Genomic DNA, 24,570 nt, shown 5'->3' with positions numbered 1-24,570 from the left:
AGCTGTTCGGGCAGTTTGATCCAGTGTCACATGAGGTTCGTCTATGATTGGAATTATTGTTTATAATACTAATACCTTTGCTGAAAATGGGAACATCTCCCCTTTTATGGCTTATGGACATGGTAGAAGGGGTTCCTTCAGAGACATAGACCCCAGCCATACATTGCCGGGCAATCATTTTATTATGACTTACTCCCTGTTTGCACAAAAATTGGAAACTGTTTTATTTTCCCCAACAGACATGGAAACAACAAATTGTATTATTTATGCCAGAAATTAGCATAAGTTTGCATACTTCCAGCCACATTCTGACTAGACTGAGTCTGGCCTCGCTCAATACACTTGCTTTGAGTGAGGTCACGCACTTCTAGTTGGCATGTGACCGCATATATGCAAATCACTTACTTGCGGTCTCTCCCAGTGCCGGCACGTTCACTTCAATAGGGGCCACGTGTAGTCAATACATGTGTATCATCAATATCATAATCCCAGGCATTCCCTTTAATAATCCTTTCAATTGTGGGATTGTATTGGATTTTATGGGAAGAGCAATTTTATTGATGCCTCTCTTCATTTGCAGTGGACCGATGGGATAGTCGCTAATACTTTCCGGGAGTTTGCGTTATCTGAGACCCCGGAAAGAAAATGGGTTATCTTTGATGGACCTATTGATACGCTAGGGATAGAAAGTATGAACACAGTCCTAGATGATAACAAAAAGGTAACTCTCTATTTTACTTTGTGAAAACTTTTTTTTATTTAACCGCTTCCCGACCGCCCACTGTAGATAAACGTCCGCGCTGCCTCGGCTCTGTGGAGCGCGGACGCTTAAAAACGGTGGGTGGTCCCGCAGCACTCAGGACCCCGAGGGTCCTGCAAGCGCTGCGGGTGAGGTGCAGAGCGATAGCTCTGACAGGGAACATCATCGGGACCTGATTTGATCAGGTCCCAGTGATGTTAACCCTTTGCTGTCTTCTATATGCCGCGATGTATAGTGATCGCGGCATATAGAAGACAGCAGGAGGAGAGGGGGTCGTCTACTTACCTCTCCGACGACCCCTGATACCTTCCAGGACCTGGCGTTGCTATGGCAGCTGGAGGTCACATGACCGCCTCCAGATCTGCCATATACGGTGTCCTGCGAGGCTCAGCCTGCAGCTGAAGCCTGGCAGGAGACACTGACTGTGAAACAGTCAGCAAAGATCTCATGTAATGTAATATATGTCTATTACATTACATGAGATCAGTGATCAGAAAAATAAAAATTAATGTCCCATGCAGGGACCAAGTAAAAATGTAAAAAAAAAGTTAAAAAAATGTTTTCAAACTACTAAAAAAAAATCACAAAATAAATAAAAATAAATAAATAAAATATTAAACCGATAAATCCGTATATTTATGCAAAAACAAAAAAAGTACACATATTTGGTATCGCCGCATCCGAAACAACCCGAGCTATAAAACTGTCAGCTGCAGAATGAGTTAAGTGAGATACTGTCAGTGAACTCGTTTTTGCTGGCTGACGGGGAGTTTGTAAATGTTTTATCTGTCTTTTTCTGAGCTCCTCTCAGTTTATTTATGACCACAGACCTTTTCAAAATTGAATGTGCAGGGAATCAAAAAGCCGGTGAAAGCCAAGCGATGCAAAATTTTTAATAAAACCCAATTGTTAAAATGATTTTTAGCCTAAAATACATGTGTTTAAGTTAAAAATCAATACTGTCCCATAAGATGAACAAGCTACGTGTTTAACAACTATACTTTTGACATTTTTGCACAGATGAGATCTAACAAGCCAGGAACAGTAATGTGCAGAAATTATTTGCAAGGCTCTGTCTGCTACTATAAAATCATACAGCTCTAATTTTTGTGATCCAAATGCTTCTCGGTAAGATGGTAATGCTATCCTATACAAGATGTAAAGCGACCAACAGTTCAGAACTTACAAGAATATCTTCATTTTCATGGGGGAATTTCAGCTTCAGATTGCCAGCAGCGATCAGCACAGCCTTTACTGCACGCATCCCATAATCATAATGGAACTGGGACGAGAGCGGCTCCGAGCACAGCCGGTAAGTCATTACCATCTTCACCGAGAGAGGTTTAGCGTGCAGAAAACCGTAAGAATAAAGGCAGATCTCCGCAATCAGAGCATAGTTGGGGACCATCATTGCTACAGTCCGGAAAAGAACCTGAAATGCGCAAACCAAATGGGTCAGTCAACAAATGAAACTAAATTACTGTAAACTAGGCATAGAGCCGGGGAACCCATTATGTCTATTTACACTATCCTCCACCCCTGACCTAAAAGTGATGTGTCTATTCCACATCAGAGGAAAGTCAGTCAAAGTGTGGTTAAAGGGGTATTCCCATCTCCAAGATCCTGTCACAATATGTAATAGGTATAATAATAATAATGTTTGCAAATATCTCCAATTAGAAATGTAGTATAGTTCTTCTGATTAACTATGTTGCTTACCCCCATGTGCAGGACATTGCAGTAGCTTAGATATCCATGGTTATGACCACTCATAGTAACAGTTAGTTACTTGCTAGTGGTCATAACCATGGATACCTAAGCTACTGCTATGCCCTGCACATGGGTTAAGCAACATAGCTAATCAGAAGAACTATACTACATTTCCAATTGGAGGCATTTGCTATTAATATTATTATTACACCTATTACATATTGGGATAGAATCTTGGACATGGGAATACTCCTTTAACACTTTCCAAATCTCTCTCCACACCTCTACTGTGTCCATTTTGGAAAATAGGAGAATGGGACATCAATATTAAGGAGCTTGCAGAAATGAGGGCATCCGGTGTTGTGATTATACATAGGAAATGTACAATCTCATATAGGTTTGGGGGAGAATAATCCCTTTGATGAAATCTTATGTTTCTTTTGTAAACCTAGTATTTACTTGAAAGTTTGTGAACCCCTCAAAAATTTCTGTATTACTGCATAAATTTGACTTAAAGCTACATCAGTCTGTGAGGTCACAAAGGAACTCAAGGTAACCTCTAAGCAACTAAAGGCCTCTCCTCACATTAGCTAATGTAATTGTTCATGAGTCCACCATCAGAAGGACAATGAACAACAATGGCGAGCATGGCAGGATTGCAAGGAGAAAGGCAATGCGATTTAAAATGCCACTGCTAAAACTCACCTGGGCACATCAATAGGTAACTGGAATAATGCTTTGTGGAAGGATGAGGCCAAGATAGAGATTTTAAGTGAGAAGCTATATGTTTGCAGAAAGAAAATACTGCATTACAGCATAAGAAACCTCCTATCATCTATGAAACACAAAGATGGTAATCGTAACATGCTTTGGGCCTGTTTTGCTGCACTTGGCCAAGGACGGCTGCCATCATTGATGGAACAATGAATTCTAAAATCTATCAGCAAATGCTAAAGGAAAATATCAGGATATCAGTTCATGTACTGAATCTCAAGAAAACGTGGGTCATGCAGCAAGACAATGGCCCAAAGACACAATTCGTTCTATAAAAGAATGGTTGAATAAACATAAAGTTTTGGAATGGCCGAGTCATAGTCCTGAGCTTAATCCTATAGAAATGTTGTGGAAGGGCCCGATGCAAGGCACTGGGACTCTTTACCTTGAGGTTATCCAGCAGCTCAGAACGTCCCGCGTAGCCAGGATTCATGGTAATGGCTACGAAGCAATTTGGGTTAAGCTTCAGTTCTGTTCCTTCGAAGTTGAACATGTCCATCTTCATCTGGATGGCTCTCTGGATGCGAAGAAACTGTTGGGCCACCACGGACAACACCTCCAGCTCAATACGGTTAAACTCATCAAAACACGCCCATGCTCCCCATGATGCCAGCCCTTGGAAAAACTAAAAAAAGTATATACACTACAGACCAAAAGTTTGGACACACCTTCTCATTTAAAGATTTTCTGTATTTTCATGACTATGAAAATTGTACATTCACACTGAGGGCATCAAATTATTAATTAACACATGTGGAAAAATATATACTTAACAAAAAAGTGTGAAACAACTGAAAATATATCTTATATTCTAGGTTCTTCAAAGTAGCCACCTTTTGCTTTGATGACTGCTTTGCACACTCTTGGCATTCTTTTGATGAGCTTCAAGAGGTAGTCACCGGAAATGGTCTTCCAACAATCTTGAAGGAGTTCCCAGAGATGCTTAGCACTTGTTGGCCCTTTTGCCTTCACTCTGCGGTCCAGCTCACCCCAAACCATCTCGATTGGGTTCAGGTCTGGTGACTGTGGAGGCCAGGTCATCTGGCGTAGCACCCCATCACTCTCCTTCTTGGTCAAATAGCCCTTACACAGCCTGGAGGTGTGTTGGGGTCAATGTCCTTTTGAAAAATAAAAGATGGTCCAACTAAACGCAAACCGGATGGAATAGCATGCCGCTGCAAGATGCTGTGGTAGCCATGCTGGTTCAGTATGCCTTCAATTTTGAATAAATCCCCAAACAGTGTCACCAACAAAGCACCCCCACACCATCACACCTCCTCCTCCATGCTTCACGGTGGGATCCAGGCATGTAGAGTCCATCCGTTCACCTCTTCTGCGTCACACAAAGACACGGTGGCTGGAACCAAAGATCTCAAATTTGGACTCATCAGACCAAAGCACAGATTTCCACTGGTCTAATGTCCATTCCTTGTGTTCTTTAGCCCAAACAAGTCTCTTCTGCTTGTTGCCTGTCCTTAGCAGTGGTTTCCTAGCAGCTATTTTGCCATGAAGGCCTGCTGCACAAAGTCTCCTCTTAACAGTTGTTGTAGAGATGTGTCTGCTGATAGAACTCTGTGTGGCATTGACCTGGTCTCTAATCTGAGCTGCTGTTAACCTGCGACTTTTAAGAACCAAGAATATAAGACATATTTTCAGTTGTTTCACACTTTTTTGTTAAGTATATAATTCCACATGTGTTAATTCATAGTTTTGATGCCTTCAGTGCGAATGTACAATTTTCATAGTCATGAAAATACAGAAAAATCTTTAAATGAGAAGGTGTGTCCAAACTTTTGGTCTGTACTATATAATCAAAACATGTCAGCAGAACATCAGTTGGAGTCAGTTTATTATGTGCAATGGAGCAGCTTAACATTGTATGTACCTTTGACATTGCTATGTAGTCCAAACCATCAGAGCAGTTAAAGACCACACACTGCACGGCCAGCGCCTTGGCCAAATCTTTGGTGGTCTCAGTTTTTCCTGTGCCGGCCGGACCTTCTGGAGCTCCACCAAGATTTAGATTAAAAGCATCGATCTACCAATGAAACATGAAAGAACTGGTATGAAATATCAATAAACTTTCTAATAAGTTTCATGCATCATACAAAAGTCAAAAAGATTTCTGAGCATAACCCATCACATCATACCAGAGTCCGCTAGCATCTGTCAGTGAGCGGAGTGATGACCAGGCGTGGGGAGTTGCCCAGGTACTCATAGGCGGACTTCACATTGCAGTTGATGATTCGCACTCTCGCATTCTCATTCTCCCAGTAATAGCGGAGTTGGGCAAGCCACTGGAAGTCTGTTTCATGAGAAACTCCTGAGCAATGTAGGAAAAGATAGTCAACCTCTAAGACACTGCAGAATCACAAGGGAGAGTTTCTAAAGGGAAGGCAAATGCACATACATTATAGGACAAAACTCCTAGTCACCGAATTCTGCTTTTACATTTAGTCCCATTGCCCACGGTGTATAACATCCGGACTCTCAGCCCCCAGTTTATAAAATCCGGCCTCTCGCCTCCCCCGGTGTATAACATCCGCCCCTCGCCCCTAGTTTAGTATAACATCCGTCCCCTCGCCCCCCCGCCAGTGTATAAAATACATCCCCTCAACCCCACTGTATAACATCCAACCCCAAGCCCTCCTTTGCATAACATCCGACCCCCAGGGTATAACATCCGGCCCCCAGCCCCGGTGTATAACATCTGTACCCTCGCTCCCTCCCCCTGGTGTATAACATCCGGCCTCTCACCCCCCGGTGTATAATATCCGTCCCCTCGCTCCCAGTGTATAACAACCATCCCCTCGCCCACGATGTATAATATCCGTCCCCTCGCCCCTGGTGTATAATATCCGTCCCCTCGCCCCGGTGTATAATATTCGTCCCCTCGCCCCTGGTGTATAATATCCGTCCCCTCGCCCCGGTGTATAATATCCGTCCCCTCACCCCTCAGTGTATAACATCCAGCCCTCGGACTTGTATAACATCTAGCCCCTTGTACCCCCAGTGTATAACATCTGGCCCCTCGGCCTTGTTGTATAACATTAAGACTCTCACCCCCCACCAGTGTATAACATCAATCCCCTCGCCCCTGGTGTATAATATCCGTCCCCTTGCCCCTGGTGTATAATATCCATCCCCTGGTGTATAATATCCGTCCCCTTGCCCCTCAGTGTATAACATCCAGCCCTCGGACATGTATAACATCTAGCCCCTCGTACCCCCAGTGTATAACATCTGGCCCCTCGGCCTTGTATAACATTAAGACTCTCGCCCCCCACCAGTGTATAACATCAATCCCCACGCCCCCCGGTGTATAACATCCGCCCTCCCATGCTGTGTGCTGTTACTAACATATGACAGAACGGCTGGTGGTGCAGAGCTCTCTGATACCAGCGCGGTCCTGTAATAGGAGCCACCGGGGTAACAAGTCTGGATATTACATTTCTTCCCTCCTAAATCTTCCCCCATCACATGTGAGTGATATTATTAAGGAGTAGAAGGAACTGCAGCAACTCAGGAGACCCCGGAACATTACAGAGCGGGGTCACTGAGTGCTGAGGAGCAGAGGGCAGAACGCTTTCCTGACTCCATTGGTAACAACATCACCACAAACACTGCGCCCCCGCCAGGAGCTTTATGGCCGAGCAGCTGCATGCAGCCTTACATCACCAAGCACGATGCCGAGCGTCGGATGGAGTGATGTGAAGCCGCCACCACAGGACTCTGGAGGAGACCTGTTCTGTGCAGTGACGGATCACACTTCTCTATCTGGCATCTGATGGACGAGTCTGGATTTGGTGAATGCCAGGAGAACGTTACCCTATTAACTGCATTGTGCCCGCTGTACAGTTCGGTGGTGGGGGTATGGCCTTGTTTTTAGGGGTTGGTCTAGGCCCCTTAGTTCCAGTGAAAAGATATCTTAATGCTTCAGCACAAGACATTTTAAACAATTGTAGCTTCCAACCCTAAGGGAATAGAAGAGCAGAACTGTTTCACACACGTTCTCAACCTCAACCCCACTAAACACCTTTAGGATGATTCATTAGAACAAATACTGCACAATGGCAGCATAAATATGTCACCGCAACATAGGGAAGAACAGTGTCAGTCACACATCAATTACATTGCCATATGTCTGCTCAGGCTTAGAATGGCTGACCATTCAGAGAATTACATAATACCTACAAAGAAACCGAACAAAAGGTCATTAAAGGAATTGACATAAAAACCCTTTATTAGTACATCCATGGTTATGGAAGGACACCGCACAGAGGAGGGCACACACACCATTGATAGAAAATATTACACACCGCACCTAGGCCATCCAAAACACTGACTATAAAGAATATCAATTGTGGCAATGAGTCATATACAGGGGACGCCGACACATACAGATGCAAAAACATTCCTATATAGGGACCACCATCTCAATATGCAGAAATGACTACTGCCCCATAGACGTCATTGTAAGTACACCCCAAGATTGCTTTACTGTGACAAGATCAATTGTGTCCTATGAAAACTCAAAGAAAAGAGGGGGGAATATAACATAGATATGGAAAGAAGATAGGAATGGGGTGAAATGTATGAAGGTGCTCTGCATATTGAGCTGTGATATCTGTAGAGGGACGGACTCCATATTAACATCCTGTATATGGATTTAGAATAGGAGGCCATAAAAGCCCCTGTAGGTGTAATGTGGAGGGGGCACAATACCTTCCTCCATGTAGTGTATAATAAATAGAACATGGTATTGGAAAGTTTGGTGCCAGCCATGATGTTTGTACAAACCTGTTTGGATCATTTCCATGACCACGTCACGAGCGTGCCCCTCTATGGTGACGAGAGCCCCCAATGTGCTGCGAGTCTGCTGGGACAATTTGCCTCCTCGCACAAGCTCCACAATATCATTTAGCTGGAGCTGCAGATTATCATAGGAGTTTTTCAGGCCCTACAAGAAGGATGTAACGGTGAAATCATCTGCAGAAACATTCATAGAACATACATATTGCAAGGGGGCTGAAATCTATACAGATTATAAGCTGCAGACTAGATTGAGAACTCCACAATATGCAGGCACTTTATAATGTACACAACAATTTTACAACATATCTTTATAGAAGTTGGAGATCTGGATTGAACCCAGATGTACCTCTATAAAACCCTGCCACAAACAGCATGGAAAACTCAATGCAGATGGATTCATTTTATGCTGGTATTATGGGAAATCCCATACAATGTCTTCCCTTATTGGTAGATATGACGAGAGTAGAGATGAGCGAATGGATTTGCAGGACTCTGGTCCAACAGTCGGGTCAGTATTCCACGGCCGCAGGACCGGAGCTCCATGAACCGGCATCTCCGGCTCCTCTTTTGATGTCGATGTCATAGTTGTGGTGTGAGGCACAAATGACATCACGCCTGGCCGGCTAATCAAAAGAGGAGCCAGGGATGCCGGCATGTAAGAGGCGGTTAGCAAGGCTCCCATCCAACAGCCACAGACTACTAACCTGCTCTCTTAGACCAAGGTCCTGCAAATTTAGTTGCTCATCTCTAGACAAGATGCATGAATCAATGCAAAATCCCAACAATACTATGGAGCCTTTTGGGTACCTTCAAGATATTGAGCAGCTGTACAACTGCAACCCCCAGGAGAAGACCCCTGGGCAAGAACAGTACATGGGCTCTTTGCAGTCTAATAACGTACTGTGAAAGAAGCTGCTTGCATCTTTTGATGTGAATGTGGGTCCCCTTACCTTTGTTGCACCAGTGGTATATCCGCCCCTGGAAACTCCTATAAGCTGCGTCCCTGGATATGACAGTCTATTAGCAGGAGAACACCTGAAGTCTGTCTATGAATGTATATATATGTATTTCTCCCAGAAAATTATTACAATTACACATGTTTTGTTGTTCACATGTTTATTTAATTTGTGTGTATTGGAACAACACAAAAAGAAGATATTGGTCAACAATTTTGGATCTCAAGTCCTCAGACAGTTCTCTTTTCCTCTTTCTGTTCTCCCTACTTAGTGTGGCACGTAACAACGCAAAGATTGAGTCAACTTTTCCCCTTTGTATCGGGTTTCAGGTGTGACTTTCATATTGCCCACACCTTTTACTTGCCACAGGTGAGTTTGAACGAGCATCACATGCTTGAAACAAAATTGTTTACCCACAATTTTGGAAAGATGCCAACAATTTTGTCCGGCCCATTTTTGGGGTTTTGTGTGAAATTATATCCAATTTGCCTTTTTTTCTCTGTTTTTTTTTGTGTTGTTCCAATACACACAAAGGAAATAAACATGTGTATAACAAAAAATACACATGCAATTGCAATAATTTTATGGAAAAATACTTCAAGGGTGCTAACACTTCCGGCCATGACTGTTTCTAGTGAAGCAACCTTGATCAGTAAAGGAGCTTATGCCGTACCTCTGGGCCACTGCCGATAGCTTCATGCACTTCACTTGTCCAGAACATCTGAGACACACAGAGCACGACCTGTCCCGGCCATTCCCTCACCCAGTCTTTTCTTGCAGTCTCAGGGTATGCCTTTTAGAAAACAAAGTTAAATTACGTTGACAGAAGCATTTAAGAGAGGGACAACCTTACTAGTATTATCTAGCAAATTCATTTCTACCGATTGCAGGTAGAAGATCTGCTACCTGGCTCTATAGCAAGAGATACATCATCCACAAATCATTCACTGCTGCCAAATAATCTTATACAAATATAAAAGTACTAGATTAGTTCCAATTAATGCTTTTGGTCTGTAGGTAGATCCGTACCATTCGTGACCGAGCAGTAACATCATGCACGCTCCTTAACATGACATCTTCCCCTTGGATGAGCCACTTCTCCACGGCCCCCCGAGCCTCGGAGGTGGAGATGGTCTGGATGAGCTCTACGCGTTCCCCCTCGGTGCTGTACATGGCTTTGATGTCCAGGTTAGGAAGGAACTCCAGCTTTGCGATGCCTTCAAAGCCCTTCTTTAGATGTGGTTGGACTCGCAGAGGATCTTTAGTCTCAGAGAGAATTTCTAGCATTTCGTCGTTGGACAGGAAGAAAAAGCTAAAGCGAAAATGCACAATATGATAAAGATGTCATTAAAGTATTGGGTCAGGCGCCATTTGTATTAGTGTCTATGTGAGAAAATAGAAAAGCAAAGCTTTAAAGTAAAGATTCAGTCCCCATACACATTGGATTAAAATAGTTTAACCCTGACGATTGCAGCAGGACCGGCCTACCCACTGATGTGTATGGGGGTCTCCTGACTCTCCCCCGATAGAGGATGTCAGGCACTTCTAGTTGGCATGTGACCGCATATATGCAAATCACTTACTTGCGGTCTCTCCCAGTGCCGGCACGTTCACTTCAATAGGGGCCACGTGTAGTCAATACATGTGTATCATCAATATCATAATCCCAGGCATTCCCTTTAATAATCCTTTCAATTGTGGGATTGTATTGGATTTTATGGGAAGAGCAATTTTATTGATGCCTCTCTTCATTTGCAGTGGACCGATGGGATAGTCGCTAATACTTTCCGGGAGTTTGCGTTATCTGAGACCCCGGAAAGAAAATGGGTTATCTTTGATGGACCTATTGATACGCTAGGGATAGAAAGTATGAACACAGTCCTAGATGATAACAAAAAGGTAACTCTCTATTTTACTTTGTGAAAACTTTTTTTTATTTAACCGCTTCCCGACCGCCCACTGTAGATAAACGTCCGCGCTGCCTGGGCTCTGTGGAGCGCGGACGCTTAAAAACGGTGGGTGGTCCCGCAGCACTCAGGACCCCGAGGGTCCTGCAAGCGCTGCGGGTGAGGTGCAGAGCGATAGCTCTGACAGGGAACATCATCGGGACCTGATTTGATCAGGTCCCAGTGATGTTAACCCTTTGCTGTCTTCTATATGCCGCGATGTATAGTGATCGCGGCATATAGAAGACAGCAGGAGGAGAGGGGGTCGTCTACTTACCTCTCCGACGACCCCTGATACCTTCCAGGACCTGGCGTTGCTATGGCAGCTGGAGGTCACATGACCGCCTCCAGATCTGCCATATACGGTGTTCTGCCAGGCTCAGCCTGCAGCTGAAGCCTGGCAGGAGACACTGACTGTGAAACAGTCAGCAAAGATCTCATGTAATGTAATATATGTCTATTACATTACATGAGATCAGTGATCAGAAAAATAAAAATTAATGTCCCATGCAGGGACCAAGTAAAAATGTAAAAAAAAAGTTAAAAAAATGTTTTCAAACTACTAAAAAAAAATCACAAAATAAATAAAAATAAATAAATAAAATATTAAACCGATAAATCCGTATATTTATGCAAAAACAAAAAAAGTACACATATTTGGTATCGCCGCATCCGAAACAACCCGAGCTATAAAACTGTCAGCTGCAGAATGAGTTAAGTGAGATACTGTCAGTGAACTCGTTTTTGCTGGCTGACGGGGAGTTTGTAAATGTTTTATCTGTCTTTTTCTGAGCTCCTCTCAGTTTATTTATGACCACAGACCTTTTCAAAATTGAATGTGCAGGGAATCAAAAAGCCGGTGAAAGCCAAGCGATGCAAAATTTTTAATAAAACCCAATTGTTAAAATGATTTTTAGCCTAAAATACATGTGTTTAAGTTAAAAATCAATACTGTCCCATAAGATGAACAAGCTACGTGTTTAACAACTATACTTTTGACATTTTTGCACAGATGAGATCTAACAAGCCAGGAACAGTAATGTGCAGAAATTATTTGCAAGGCTCTGTCTGCTACTATAAAATCATACAGCTCTAATTTTTGTGATCCAAATGCTTCTCGGTAAGATGGTAATGCTATCCTATACAAGATGTAAAGCGACCAACAGTTCAGAACTTACAAGAATATCTTCATTTTCATGGGGGAATTTCAGCTTCAGATTGCCAGCAGCGATCAGCACAGCCTTTACTGCACGCATCCCATAATCATAATGGAACTGGGACGAGAGCGGCTCCGAGCACAGCCGGTAAGTCATTACCATCTTCACCGAGAGAGGTTTAGCGTGCAGAAAACCGTAAGAATAAAGGCAGATCTCCGCAATCAGAGCATAGTTGGGGACCATCATTGCTACAGTCCGGAAAAGAACCTGAAATGCGCAAACCAAATGGGTCAGTCAACAAATGAAACTAAATTACTGTAAACTAGGCATAGAGCCGGGGAACCCATTATGTCTATTTACACTATCCTCCACCCCTGACCTAAAAGTGATGTGTCTATTCCACATCAGAGGAAAGTCAGTCAAAGTGTGGTTAAAGGGGTATTCCCATCTCCAAGATCCTGTCACAATATGTAATAGGTATAATAATAATAATGTTTGCAAATATCTCCAATTAGAAATGTAGTATAGTTCTTCTGATTAACTATGTTGCTTACCTCCATGTGCAGGACATTGCAGTAGCTTAGATATCCATGGTTATGACCACTCATAGTAACAGTTAGTTACTTGCTAGTGGTCATAACCATGGATACCTAAGCTACTGCTATGCCCTGCACATGGGTTAAGCAACATAGCTAATCAGAAGAACTATACTACATTTCCAATTGGAGGCATTTGCTATTAATATTATTATTACACCTATTACATATTGGGATAGAATCTTGGACATGGGAATACTCCTTTAACACTTTCCAAATCTCTCTCCACACCTCTACTGTGTCCATTTTGGAAAATAGGAGAATGGGACATCAATATTAAGGAGCTTGCAGAAATGAGGGCATCCGGTGTTGTGATTATACATAGGAAATGTACAATCTCATATAGGTTTGGGGGAGAATAATCCCTTTGATGAAATCTTATGTTTCTTTTGTAAACCTAGTATTTACTTGAAAGTTTGTGAACCCCTCAAAAATTTCTGTATTACTGCATAAATTTGACTTAAAGCTACATCAGTCTGTGAGGTCACAAAGGAACTCAAGGTAACCTCTAAGCAACTAAAGGCCTCTCCTCACATTAGCTAATGTAATTGTTCATGAGTCCACCATCAGAAGGACAATGAACAACAATGGCGAGCATGGCAGGATTGCAAGGAGAAAGGCAATGCGATTTAAAATGCCACTGCTAAAACTCACCTGGGCACATCAATAGGTAACTGGAATAATGCTTTGTGGAAGGATGAGGCCAAGATAGAGATTTTAAGTGAGAAGCTATATGTTTGCAGAAAGAAAATACTGCATTACAGCATAAGAACCTCCTATCATCTATGAAACACAAAGATGGTAATCGTAACATGCTTTGGGCCTGTTTTGCTGCACTTGGCCAAGGACGGCTGCCATCATTGATGGAACAATGAATTCTAAAATCTATCAGCAAATGCTAAAGGAAAATATCAGAATATCAGTTCATGTACTGAATCTCAAGAAAACGTGGGTCATGCAGCAAGACAATGGCCCAAAGACACAATTCGTTCTATAAAAGAATGGTTGAATAAACATAAAGTTTTGGAATGGCCGAGTCATAGTCCTGAGCTTAATCCTATAGAAATGTTGTGGAAGGGCCCGATGCAAGGCACTGGGACTCTTTACCTTGAGGTTATCCGGCAGCTCAGAACGTCCCGCGTAGCCAGGATTCATGGTAATGGCTACGAAGCAATTTGGGTTAAGCTTCAGTTCTGTTCCTTCGAAGTTGAACATGTCCATCTTCATCTGGATGGCTCTCTGGATGCGAAGAAACTGTTGGACCACCACGGACAACACCTCCAGCTCAATACGGTTAAACTCATCAAAACACGCCCATGCTCCCCATGATGCCAGCCCTTGGAAAAACTAAAAAAAGTATATACACTACAGACCAAAAGTTTGGACACACCTTCTCATTTAAAGATTTTCTGTATTTTCATGACTATGAAAATTGTACATTCACACTGAGGGCATCAAATTATTAATTAACACATGTGGAAAAATATATACTTAACAAAAAAGTGTGAAACAACTGAAAATATATCTTATATTCTAGGTTCTTCAAAGTAGCCACCTTTTGCTTTGATGACTGCTTTGCACACTCTTGGCATTCTTTTGATGAGCTTCAAGAGGTAGTCACCGGAAATGGTCTTCCAACAATCTTGAAGGAGTTCCCAGAGATGCTTAGCACTTGTTGGCCCTTTTGCCTTCACTCTGCGGTCCAGCTCACCCCAAACCATCTCGATTGGGTTCAGGTCTGGTGACTGTGGAGGCCAGGTCATCTGGCGTAGCACCCCATCACTCTCCTTCTTGGTCAAATAGCCCTTACACAGCCTGGAGGTGTGTTGGGGTCAATGTCCTTTTGAAAAATAAAAGATGGTCCAACTAAACGCAAACCGGATGGAATAGCATGCCGCTGCAAGATGCTGTGGTAGCCATGCTGGTTCAGTATGCCTTCAATTTTGAATAAATCCCCAAACAGTGTCACCAACAAAGCACCCCCACACCATCACACCTCCTCCTCCATGCTTCACGGTGGGATCCAGGCATGTAGAGTCCATCCGTTCACCTCTTCTGCGTCACACAAAGACACGGTGGCTGGAACCAAAGATCTCAAATTTGGACTCATCAGACCAAAGCACAGATTTCCACTGGTCTAATGTCCATTCCTTGTGTTCTTTAGCCCAAACAAGTCTCTTCTGCTTGTTGCCTGTCCTTAGCAGTGGTTTCCTAGCAGCTATTTTACCATGAAGGCCTGCTGCACAAAGTCTCCTCTTAACAGTTGTTGTAGAGATGTGTCTGCTGATAGAACTCTGTGTGGCATTGACCTGGTCTCTAATCTGAGCTGCTGTTAACCTGCGACTTTTAAGAACCAAGAATATAAGACATATTTTCAGTTGTTTCACACTTTTTTGTTAAGTATATAATTCCACATGTGTTAATTCATAGTTTTGATGCCTTCAGTGCGAATGTACAATTTTCATAGTCATGAAAATACAGAAAAATCTTTAAATGAGAAGGTGTGTCCAAACTTTTGGTCTGTACTATATAATCAAAACATGTCAGCAGAACATCAGTTGGAGTCAGTTTATTATGTGCAATGGAGCAGCTTAACATTGTATGTACCTTTGACATTGCTATGTAGTCCAAACCATCAGAGCAGTTAAAGACCACACACTGCACGGCCAGCGCCTTGGCCAAATCTTTGGTGGTCTCAGTTTTTCCTGTGCCGGCCGGACCTTCTGGAGCTCCACCAAGATTTAGATTAAAAGCATCGATCTACCAATGAAACATGAAAGAACTGGTATGAAATATCAATAAACTTTCTAATAAGTTTCATGCATCATACAAAAGTCAAAAAGATTTCTGAGCATAACCCATCACATCATACCAGAGTCCGCTAGCATCTGTCAGTGAGCGGAGTGATGACCAGGCGTGGGGAGTCGCCCAGGTACTCATAGGCGGACTTCACATTGCAGTTGATGATTCGCACTCTCGCATTCTCATTCTCCCAGTAATAGCGGAGTTGGGCAAGCCACTGGAAGTCTGTTTCATGAGAAACTCCTGAGCAATGTAGGAAAAGATAGTCAACCTCTAAGACACTGCAGAATCACAAGGGAGAGTTTCTAAAGGGAAGGCAAATGCACATACATTATAGGACAAAACTCCTAGTCACCGAATTCTGCTTTTACATTTAGTCCCATTGCCCACGGTGTATAACATCCGGACTCTCAGCCCCCAGTTTATAAAATCCGGCCTCTCGCCTCCCCCGGTGTATAACATCCGCCCCTCGCCCCTAGTTTAGTATAACATCCGTCCCCTCGCCCCCCCGCCAGTGTATAAAATACATCCCCTCAACCCCACTGTATAACATCCAACCCCAAGCCCTCCTTTGCATAACATCCGACCCCCAGGGTATAACATCCGGCCCCCAGCCCCGGTGTATAACATCTGTACCCTCGCTCCCTCCCCCTGGTGTATAACATCCGGCCTCTCACCCCCCGGTGTATAATATCCGTCCCCTCGCTCCCAGTGTATAACAACCATCCCCTCGCCCACGATGTATAATATCCGTCCCCTCGCCCCTGGTGTATAATATCCGTCCCCTCGCCCCGGTGTATAATATTCGTCCCCTCGCCCCTGGTGTATAATATCCGTCCCCTCGCCCCGGTGTATAATATCCGTCCCCTCACCCCTCAGTGTATAACATCCAGCCCTCGGACTTGTATAACATCTAGCCCCTTGTACCCCCAGTGTATAACATCTGGCCCCTCGGCCTTGTTGTATAACATTAAGACTCTCACCCCCCACCAGTGTATAACATCAATCCCCTCGCCCCTGGTGTATAATATCCGTCCCCTTGCCCCTGGTGTATAATATCCATCCCCTGGTGTATAATATCCGTCCCCTTGCCCCTCAGTGTATAACATCCAGCCCTCGGACATGTATAACATCTAGCCCCTCGTACCCCCAGTGTATAACATCTGGCCCCTCGGCCTTGTATAACATTAAGACTCTCGCCCCCCACCAGTGTATAACATCAATCCCCACGCCCCCCGGTGTATAACATCCGCCCTCCCATGCTGTGTGCTGTTACTAACATATGACAGAACGGCTGGTGGTGCAGAGCTCTCTGATACCAGCGCGGTCCTGTAATAGGAGCCACCGGGGTAACAAGTCTGGATATTACATTTCTTCCCTCCTAAATCTTCCCCCATCACATGTGAGTGATATTATTAAGGAGTAGAAGGAACTGCAGCAACTCAGGAGACCCCGGAACATTACAGAGCGGGGTCACTGAGTGCTGAGGAGCAGAGGGCAGAACGCTTTCCTGACTCCATTGGTAACAACATCACCACAAACACTGCGCCCCCGCCAGGAGCTTTATGGCCGAGCAGCTGCATGCAGCCTTACATCACCAAGCACGATGCCGAGCGTCGGATGGAGTGATGTGAAGCCGCCACCACAGGACTCTGGAGGAGACCTGTTCTGTGCAGTGACGGATCACACTTCTCTATCTGGCATCTGATGGACGAGTCTGGATTTGGTGAATGCCAGGAGAACGTTACCCTATTAACTGCATTGTGCCCGCTGTACAGTTCGGTGGTGGGGGTATGGCCTTGTTTTTAGGGGTTGGTCTAGGCCCCTTAGTTCCAGTGAAAAGATATCTTAATGCTTCAGCACAAGACATTTTAAACAATTGTAGCTTCCAACCCTAAGGGAATAGAAGAGCAGAACTGTTTCACACACGTTCTCAACCTCAACCCCACTAAACACCTTTAGGATGATTAATTAGAAAAAATACTGCACAATGGCAGCATAAATATGTCACCGCAACATAGGGAAGAACAATGTCAGTCACACATCAATTACATTGCCATATGTCTGCTCAGGCTTAGAATGGCTGACCATTCGGAGAATTACATAATACCTACAAAGAAACCGAACAAAAGGTCATTAAAGGAATTGACATAAAACCCCTTTATTAGTACATCCATGGTTATGGAAGGACACCGCACAGAGGAGGGCACACACACCATTGATAGAAAATATTACACACCGCACCTAGGCCATCCAAAACACTGACTATAAAGAATATCAATTGTGGCAATGAGTCATATACAGGGGACGCCGACACATACAGATGCAAAAACATTCCTATATAGGGACCACCATCTCAATATGCAGAAATGACTACTGCCCCATAGACGTCATTGTAAGTACACCCCAAGATTGCTTTACTGTGACCAGATCAATTGTGTCCTATGAAAACTCAAAGAAAAGAGGAGGGAATATAACATAGATATGGAAAGAAGATAGGAATGGGGTGAAATGTATGAAGGTGCTCTGCATATTGAGCTGTGATATCTGTAGAGGGACGGACTCCATATTAACATCCTGTATATGGATTTAGAATAGGGGGCCATAAAAGCCCCTGTAGGTGTAATGTGGAGGGGCACAATACCTTTCTCCATGTAGTGTATAATAAATAGAACATGGTATTGGAAAGTTTGGTGCCAGCCATGATGTTTGCACAAACCTGTTTGGATCATTTCCATGCCCACGTCACGAGCGTGCCCCTCTATGGTGACGAGAGCCCCCAATGTGCTGCGAGTCTGCTGGGACAATTTGCCTCCTCGCACAAGCTCCACAATATCATTTAGCTGGAGCTGCAGATTATCATAGGAGTTTTTCAGGCCCTACAAGAAGGATGTAACGGTGAAATCATCTGCAGAAACATTCATAGAACATACATATTGCAAGGGGGCTGAAATCTATACAGATTATAAGCTGCAGACTAGATTGAGAACTCCACAATATGCAGGCACTTTATAATGTACACAACAATTTTACAACATATCTTTATAGAAGTTGGAGATCTGGATTGAACCCAGAGCTCCAAATACCCAGATGTACCTCTATAAAACCCTGCCACAAACAGCATGGAAAACTCAATGCAGATGGATTCATTTTATGCTGGTATTATGGGAAATCCCATACAATGTCTTCCCTTATTGGTAGATATGACGAGAGTAGAGATGAGCGAATGGATTTGCAGGACTCTGGTCCAACAGTCGGGTCAGTATTCCACGGCCGCAGGACCGGAGCCCCATGAACCGGCATCTCCGGCTCCTCTTTTGATGTCGATGTCATAGTTGTGGTGTGAGGCACAAATGACATCACGCCTGGCCGGCTAATCAAAAGAGGAGCCAGGGATGCCGGCATGTAAGAGGCGGTTAGCAAGGCTCCCATCCAACAGCCACAGACTACTAACCTGCTCTCTTAGACCAAGGTCCTGCAAATTTAGTTGCTCATCTCTAGACAAGATGCATGAATCAATGCAAAATCCCAACAATACTATGGAGCCTTTTGGGTACCTTCAAGATATTGAGCAGCTGTACAACTGCAACCCCCAGGAGAAGACCCCTGGGCAAGAACAGTACATGGGCTCTTTGCAGTCTAATAACGTACTGTGAAAGAAGCTGCTTGCATCTTTTGATGTGAATGTGGGTCCCCTTACCTCTGTTGCACCAGTGGTATATCCTTCCCTGGAAACTCCTATAAGCTGCATCCCTGGGTATGACAGTCTATTAGCAGGAGAACACCTGAAGTCTGTCTATGAATGTATATATATGTATTTCTCCCAGAAAATTATTACAATTACACATGTTTTGTTGTTCACATGTTTATTTAATTTGTGTGTATTGGAACAACACAAAAAGAAGATATTGGTCAACAATTTTGGATCTCAAGTCCTCAGACAGTTCTCTTTTCCTCTTTCTGTTCTCCCTACTTAGTGTGGCACGTAACAACGCAAAGATTGAGTCAACTTTTCCCCTTTGTATCGGGTTTCAGGTGTGACTTTCATATTGCCCACACCTTTTACTTGCCACAGGTGAGTTTGAACGAGCATCACATGCTTGAAACAAAATTGTTTACCCACAATTTTGGAAAGATGCCAACAATTTTGTCCGGCCCATTTTTGGGGTTTTGTGTGAAATTATATCCAATTTGCCTTTTTTTCTCTGTTTTTTTTTGTGTTGTTCCAATACACACAAAGGAAATAAACATGTGTATAACAAAAAATACACATGCAATTGCAATAATTTTATGGAAAAATACTTCAAGGGTGCTAACACTTCCGGCCATGACTGTTTCTAGTGAAGCAACCTTGATCAGTAAAGGAGCTTATGCGGTACCTCTGGGCCACTGCCGATAGCTTCATGCACTTCACTTGTCCAGAACATCTGAGACACACAGAGCACGACCTGTCCCGGCCATTCCCTCACCCAGTCTTTTCTTGCAGTCTCAGGGTATGCCTTTTAGAAAACAAAGTTAAATTACGTTGACAGAAGCATTTAAGAGAGGGACAACCTTACTAGTATTATCTAGCAAATTCATTTCTACCGATTGCAGGTAGAAGATCTGCTACCTGGCTCTATAGCAAGAGATACATCATCCACAAATCATTCACTGCTGCCAAATAATCTTATACAAATATAAAAGTACTAGATTAGTTCCAATTAATGCTTTTGGTCTGTAGGTAGATCCGTACCATTCGTGACCGAGCAGTAACATCATGCACGCTCCTTAACATGACATCTTCCCCTTGGATGAGCCACTTCTCCACGGCCCCCCGAGCCTCGGAGGTGGAGATGGTCTGGATGAGCTCTACGCGTTCCCCCTCGGTGCTGTACATGGCTTTGATGTCCAGGTTAGGAAGGAACTCCAGCTTTGCGATGCCTTCAAAGCCCTTCTTTAGATGTGGTTGGACCCGCAGAGGATCTTTAGTCTCAGAGAGAATTTCTAGCATTTCGTCGTTGGACAGGAAGAAAAAGCTAAAGCGAAAATGCACAATATGATAAAGATGTCATTAAAGTATTGGGTCAGGCGCCATTTGTATTAGTGTCTATGTGAGAAAATAGAAAAGCAAAGCTTTAAAGTAAAGATTCAGTCCCCATACACATTGGATTAAAATAGTTTAACCCTGACGATTGCAGCAGGACCGGCCTACCCACTGATGTGTATGGGGGTCTCCTGACTCTCCCCCGATAGAGGATGTCAGGGCCAGAAGGATCGGGCAGATGGGATTTCAATACCCGGTCTTTTGGTTCTCAGGGGAGATAACCCGCTGCCGGAGGTGTCCAGTACCGACTTTCTCCTCTCTCCCCATTAAAAACACATGACTGTTCAGCAGAATATGTGGGAGTCAGGAGAAATAGCCAAATAACCATTCAGACGACGGGTATCTCATATCTCATGTGTATGGCTAGCTTAAAGGGGCTATCCAGCTTTGGGAACTTTGTTTATTTAACTGAAATGGGTATTCCCATCTCCAGGATTCTACCCCAATATGTAGTAGGTGTAATAATAATAATATTAGCAAATACCTCCAATTAGAAGTGTAGTATAGTTCTTCTGATTTGCTTTGTCGCTTACCCAATGTGCAGGGCATTGCAGTAGCTTAGGTTACGACCACTAGCAAATAACTGTCACTATTTGAGTGGTCGTAACCATGGATACCGAAGCTGGGGAAAGCGACATAGCGAATCAGAAGAACTATACTACATTTCTAATTGGAGGTATTTGCTAATATTATTATTATTACTACGCCTACTACATATTGGGATAGGATCTTGGAGATGGGAATACCCATTTAATTGCGTGTATTTGCGACAATTCAGTTTCATTAAAAATGTTGCACCGTTAGGCTTTTTGTTTCCTGCACATTCAGCTTTGATGTGATCTGTGGTCATAAATCGGCTAAGAGGAGCTGAAAAAAGACATTAAAAATAAGTCCAATAGCCAGCGCAGCACAGAGCCAATAGAAGGCAAACAGTGCAAAATTATTAATGAAATCCAATTACAAAAATGATTTCAATGGTTTAAATAACAAAAAAAAAATTCTTTAAGTAGTATATAGAATCATTGCAACAAGTGAAAGGACTATACCGTGGGAAAAAAGCCTCTTCTTCTCCAGATAGGCATTCAGCCCTTTCATGATTTTATCCAGAAGCACATTGCTGTCCTGAAGTTTTTCCAGAAGTCCGGTCAGAGAAGTGGCGCTTAAAACCTAAAACAAAGTAGATAGCCCATAAGTAAGATTCCATTATATAGTTATAGAGACTGAAAAAAGGTCACATTCATTGACTATTGTGCCAATAGTTCATATTAAAAAAAAAATTAGAACCTATATGGATAGAAAATAGAAGATGCGGGAGGCTGGAGTCCAGGCAGTGCGGAGCCCCATAACCCGGGATCCTTGTGATGGAAGCATCAGGACACGGACTCTTGGAAAACATCAATCCTGGATGCAAGATGACCGTGCTTTCTTGTATCAGTCCACCATGAAGCATCCATTTACCTTCAGGTCTTTAACGCAATGTTTCATGATCTTTCTCCAGTTTCTGTCCACAGTCTGGAATAAGCGTCCTTCTTCAGGCATTTGCTGCATGATGTCCTCAGAAGGGAAGATGGGGTCTAGATAAAGCCACTGGGTCGGCACCTTCAGCCATTCCTGGATCCTTATCAGTCGTTCCTCCCATTGCTTAAAGGAGGAGAGCAAAAAGTTAATTACACATAAAATGAAAATGATAGAAAAAAATGCTATCATTTTAGAAGATAAATTATCAATGGATATGAATTCTGAATTGTTGGACATTTGTAGGGAAAGTTTGGTGAGACTCCTTGATACCATCCCCTTTACATATAAGCTGGAGCCGCATGTAACTTTAGCCTCGGAGATCCTAATGAAACCTTAGCTTCTGCTAATAAGCAAGTGAATATTTTATACCTTGATTTCTTTCTCATAGGGCTTGATGAAAGGCGATCCCCTCATTGTCTGAGTCTTCACAATTTGGTCACCCAGAGTGGTTTGGATTTCATCCACTGCTGATAGAATAGAAACGCCAGATTCTCGATAGGGACTGGTATTAAAGGATATGGAGTCCCACATTTCTTCCATGGTATGCATCGCCTTCTACAGGGAAAACTCCTAATAAGAAAACACAGAAACTTTTCACTAGTAGCAGATTCCTCTTTGTTCCGACAAGGATGGGGGAGAAGCATATATACAAGGATGGGGGGCAGCATATATACAAGGATGGGGGGAGCACATACAAGGATGGGGGGGAGCATATATACAAGGATGGGGAAGCAGGATGTATACAAGGATGGGGAAGCAACATATATACAAGGATGGGGTAGCAGGATATATACAAGGATAGGGAGCAGCATATATACAAGGATGGGGGGCAGCATATATACAAGGATGGGGGAGCAGCATATATACAAGGATGGGGGAGCAGCATATATACAAGGATGAGGGAGCAGCATATATACAAGGATGGGGGGCAGCATATATACAAGGATGGGGGAGCAGCATATATACAAGGATGGGGGCAGCATATGTAGCACCCTGAGGATTCGGCTGCTACAGGAGTATTGCACCTCAACCCAGAGGTGTGATATTCCACTCCCGGGTAAGGAAGGAGTGTGGAACTGAGCTCAGATAGACTGCATGCACTACATACATCCCATTCCAGAGGAGCAGGCCGACGGCACTCCCACTTAGAAATGTGCAGGTGCGACCGAGCCTGTTCCTGGCTGGAGTGGGAGGGGGGAGGAACATCCCATGTAGTGTAGGGGCAGAAAGGGGGAGCAGTCTGGGTAGTGTTAGGAGCTCATTGGGTGCTGGTCACCTGAGCTCACACATAGAGGGTGTATATAAGGTGGGCACCATCAAAGATCAGGGTCAGACGCAGAGGACAAGTCAGATGCAGAGAGTCAGAAGGAGAGAACAAGTCTTCTGCAGAGGAAGTCAGCCTGCAGCAAGGGAGCAGAGCAGACCTGAGCCTGAAGAGTGAGAGAGTGGAGTACAGAAAGACCCAGAGGGGGACAAAGAAGGGACCCAAGAACCCAAATCAGATCACCGGGTGAGGAGTCAGCAGAAGGGTACCGGAACCCAAGCTGGTGGGGGTAAAGACATTCCCCAGCCAGAGACCGGAGACCGTGGGCAGTGTCTGTCACGGTCACCCACTACATTCACCCTGAAGGCACACCACACGGAGGGTCAGGGAACCTGAGGCCAAAGGTTGCCCAACAGAAGGCCCGAGGGAGCTGGATTTAGGTGAATCACTGGTGGGGACGGCTGAAGAGAGGACAGAGAGAGAGAGCTCAGGGCCACGCTCCGGACTTGTTTGGGGGTTGGCCGGATCCAGGACCTGGTGGTCGCAGCACGGCTCGGGTGGTCACTTGGAGCTAGAGTGACCCGTATAACAACTGCAGTAAGTAAAGACCCTTAACTGCACAACCCGAGTCTGTCATCATTACCGGCTGCACCGCACCACCACAACCCCCATCCTCTGCGCCTGTCCCCTCTGAGGCTATACCCCTCCCGTTGGGGGTTATCCCACCAAGCTGCGCACCCACCATCAGCCTCAGCGGACCCTGCAGCAGCGGCGGCCACAGTGACCGCATCACAACGGGTGGCGTAGTCGACAAAACGAACTTTAATAACATCAGTAAAGACTGCCACATAACACTGAGCTTGACGCCCTGGGCACGGGGCCGGGTCACAGCCGCTCGGAGACTACAACCCCCCATCTGATCCGGTGCCGGGTATTCCCCTCAAAAAGGAATATGTCCCAGGGGGCGCGTCAACTTTGGCGTAGTCGGCAGGATTACGTGCCCGCAACACCCGGGTACTGCGTGCCTGAAGAAAAGTGCAAGTTTACCTCAGAAAGAAGTCTCCCGCCGGTTCCGGAGGGTCCACGCCATCGGACTCCATCACCAGTCGTTTCCCGCCGATTGTCCGCCATTTCCAGCTTGTTCCCGCCATCTGCCGAGTTTCCCGCCACTGGGAAGCGATTCCCG

The sequence above is a fragment of the Phyllobates terribilis genome, unplaced genomic scaffold, assembly GCF_046119375.1.
Source record: "Phyllobates terribilis strain yellow unplaced genomic scaffold, ASM4611937v1 Scaffold_84__1_contigs__length_6523798, whole genome shotgun sequence".
NCBI classification, from domain to species: domain Eukaryota; kingdom Metazoa; phylum Chordata; class Amphibia; order Anura; family Dendrobatidae; genus Phyllobates; species Phyllobates terribilis.
This window is presented reverse-complemented; position numbering follows the sequence as displayed.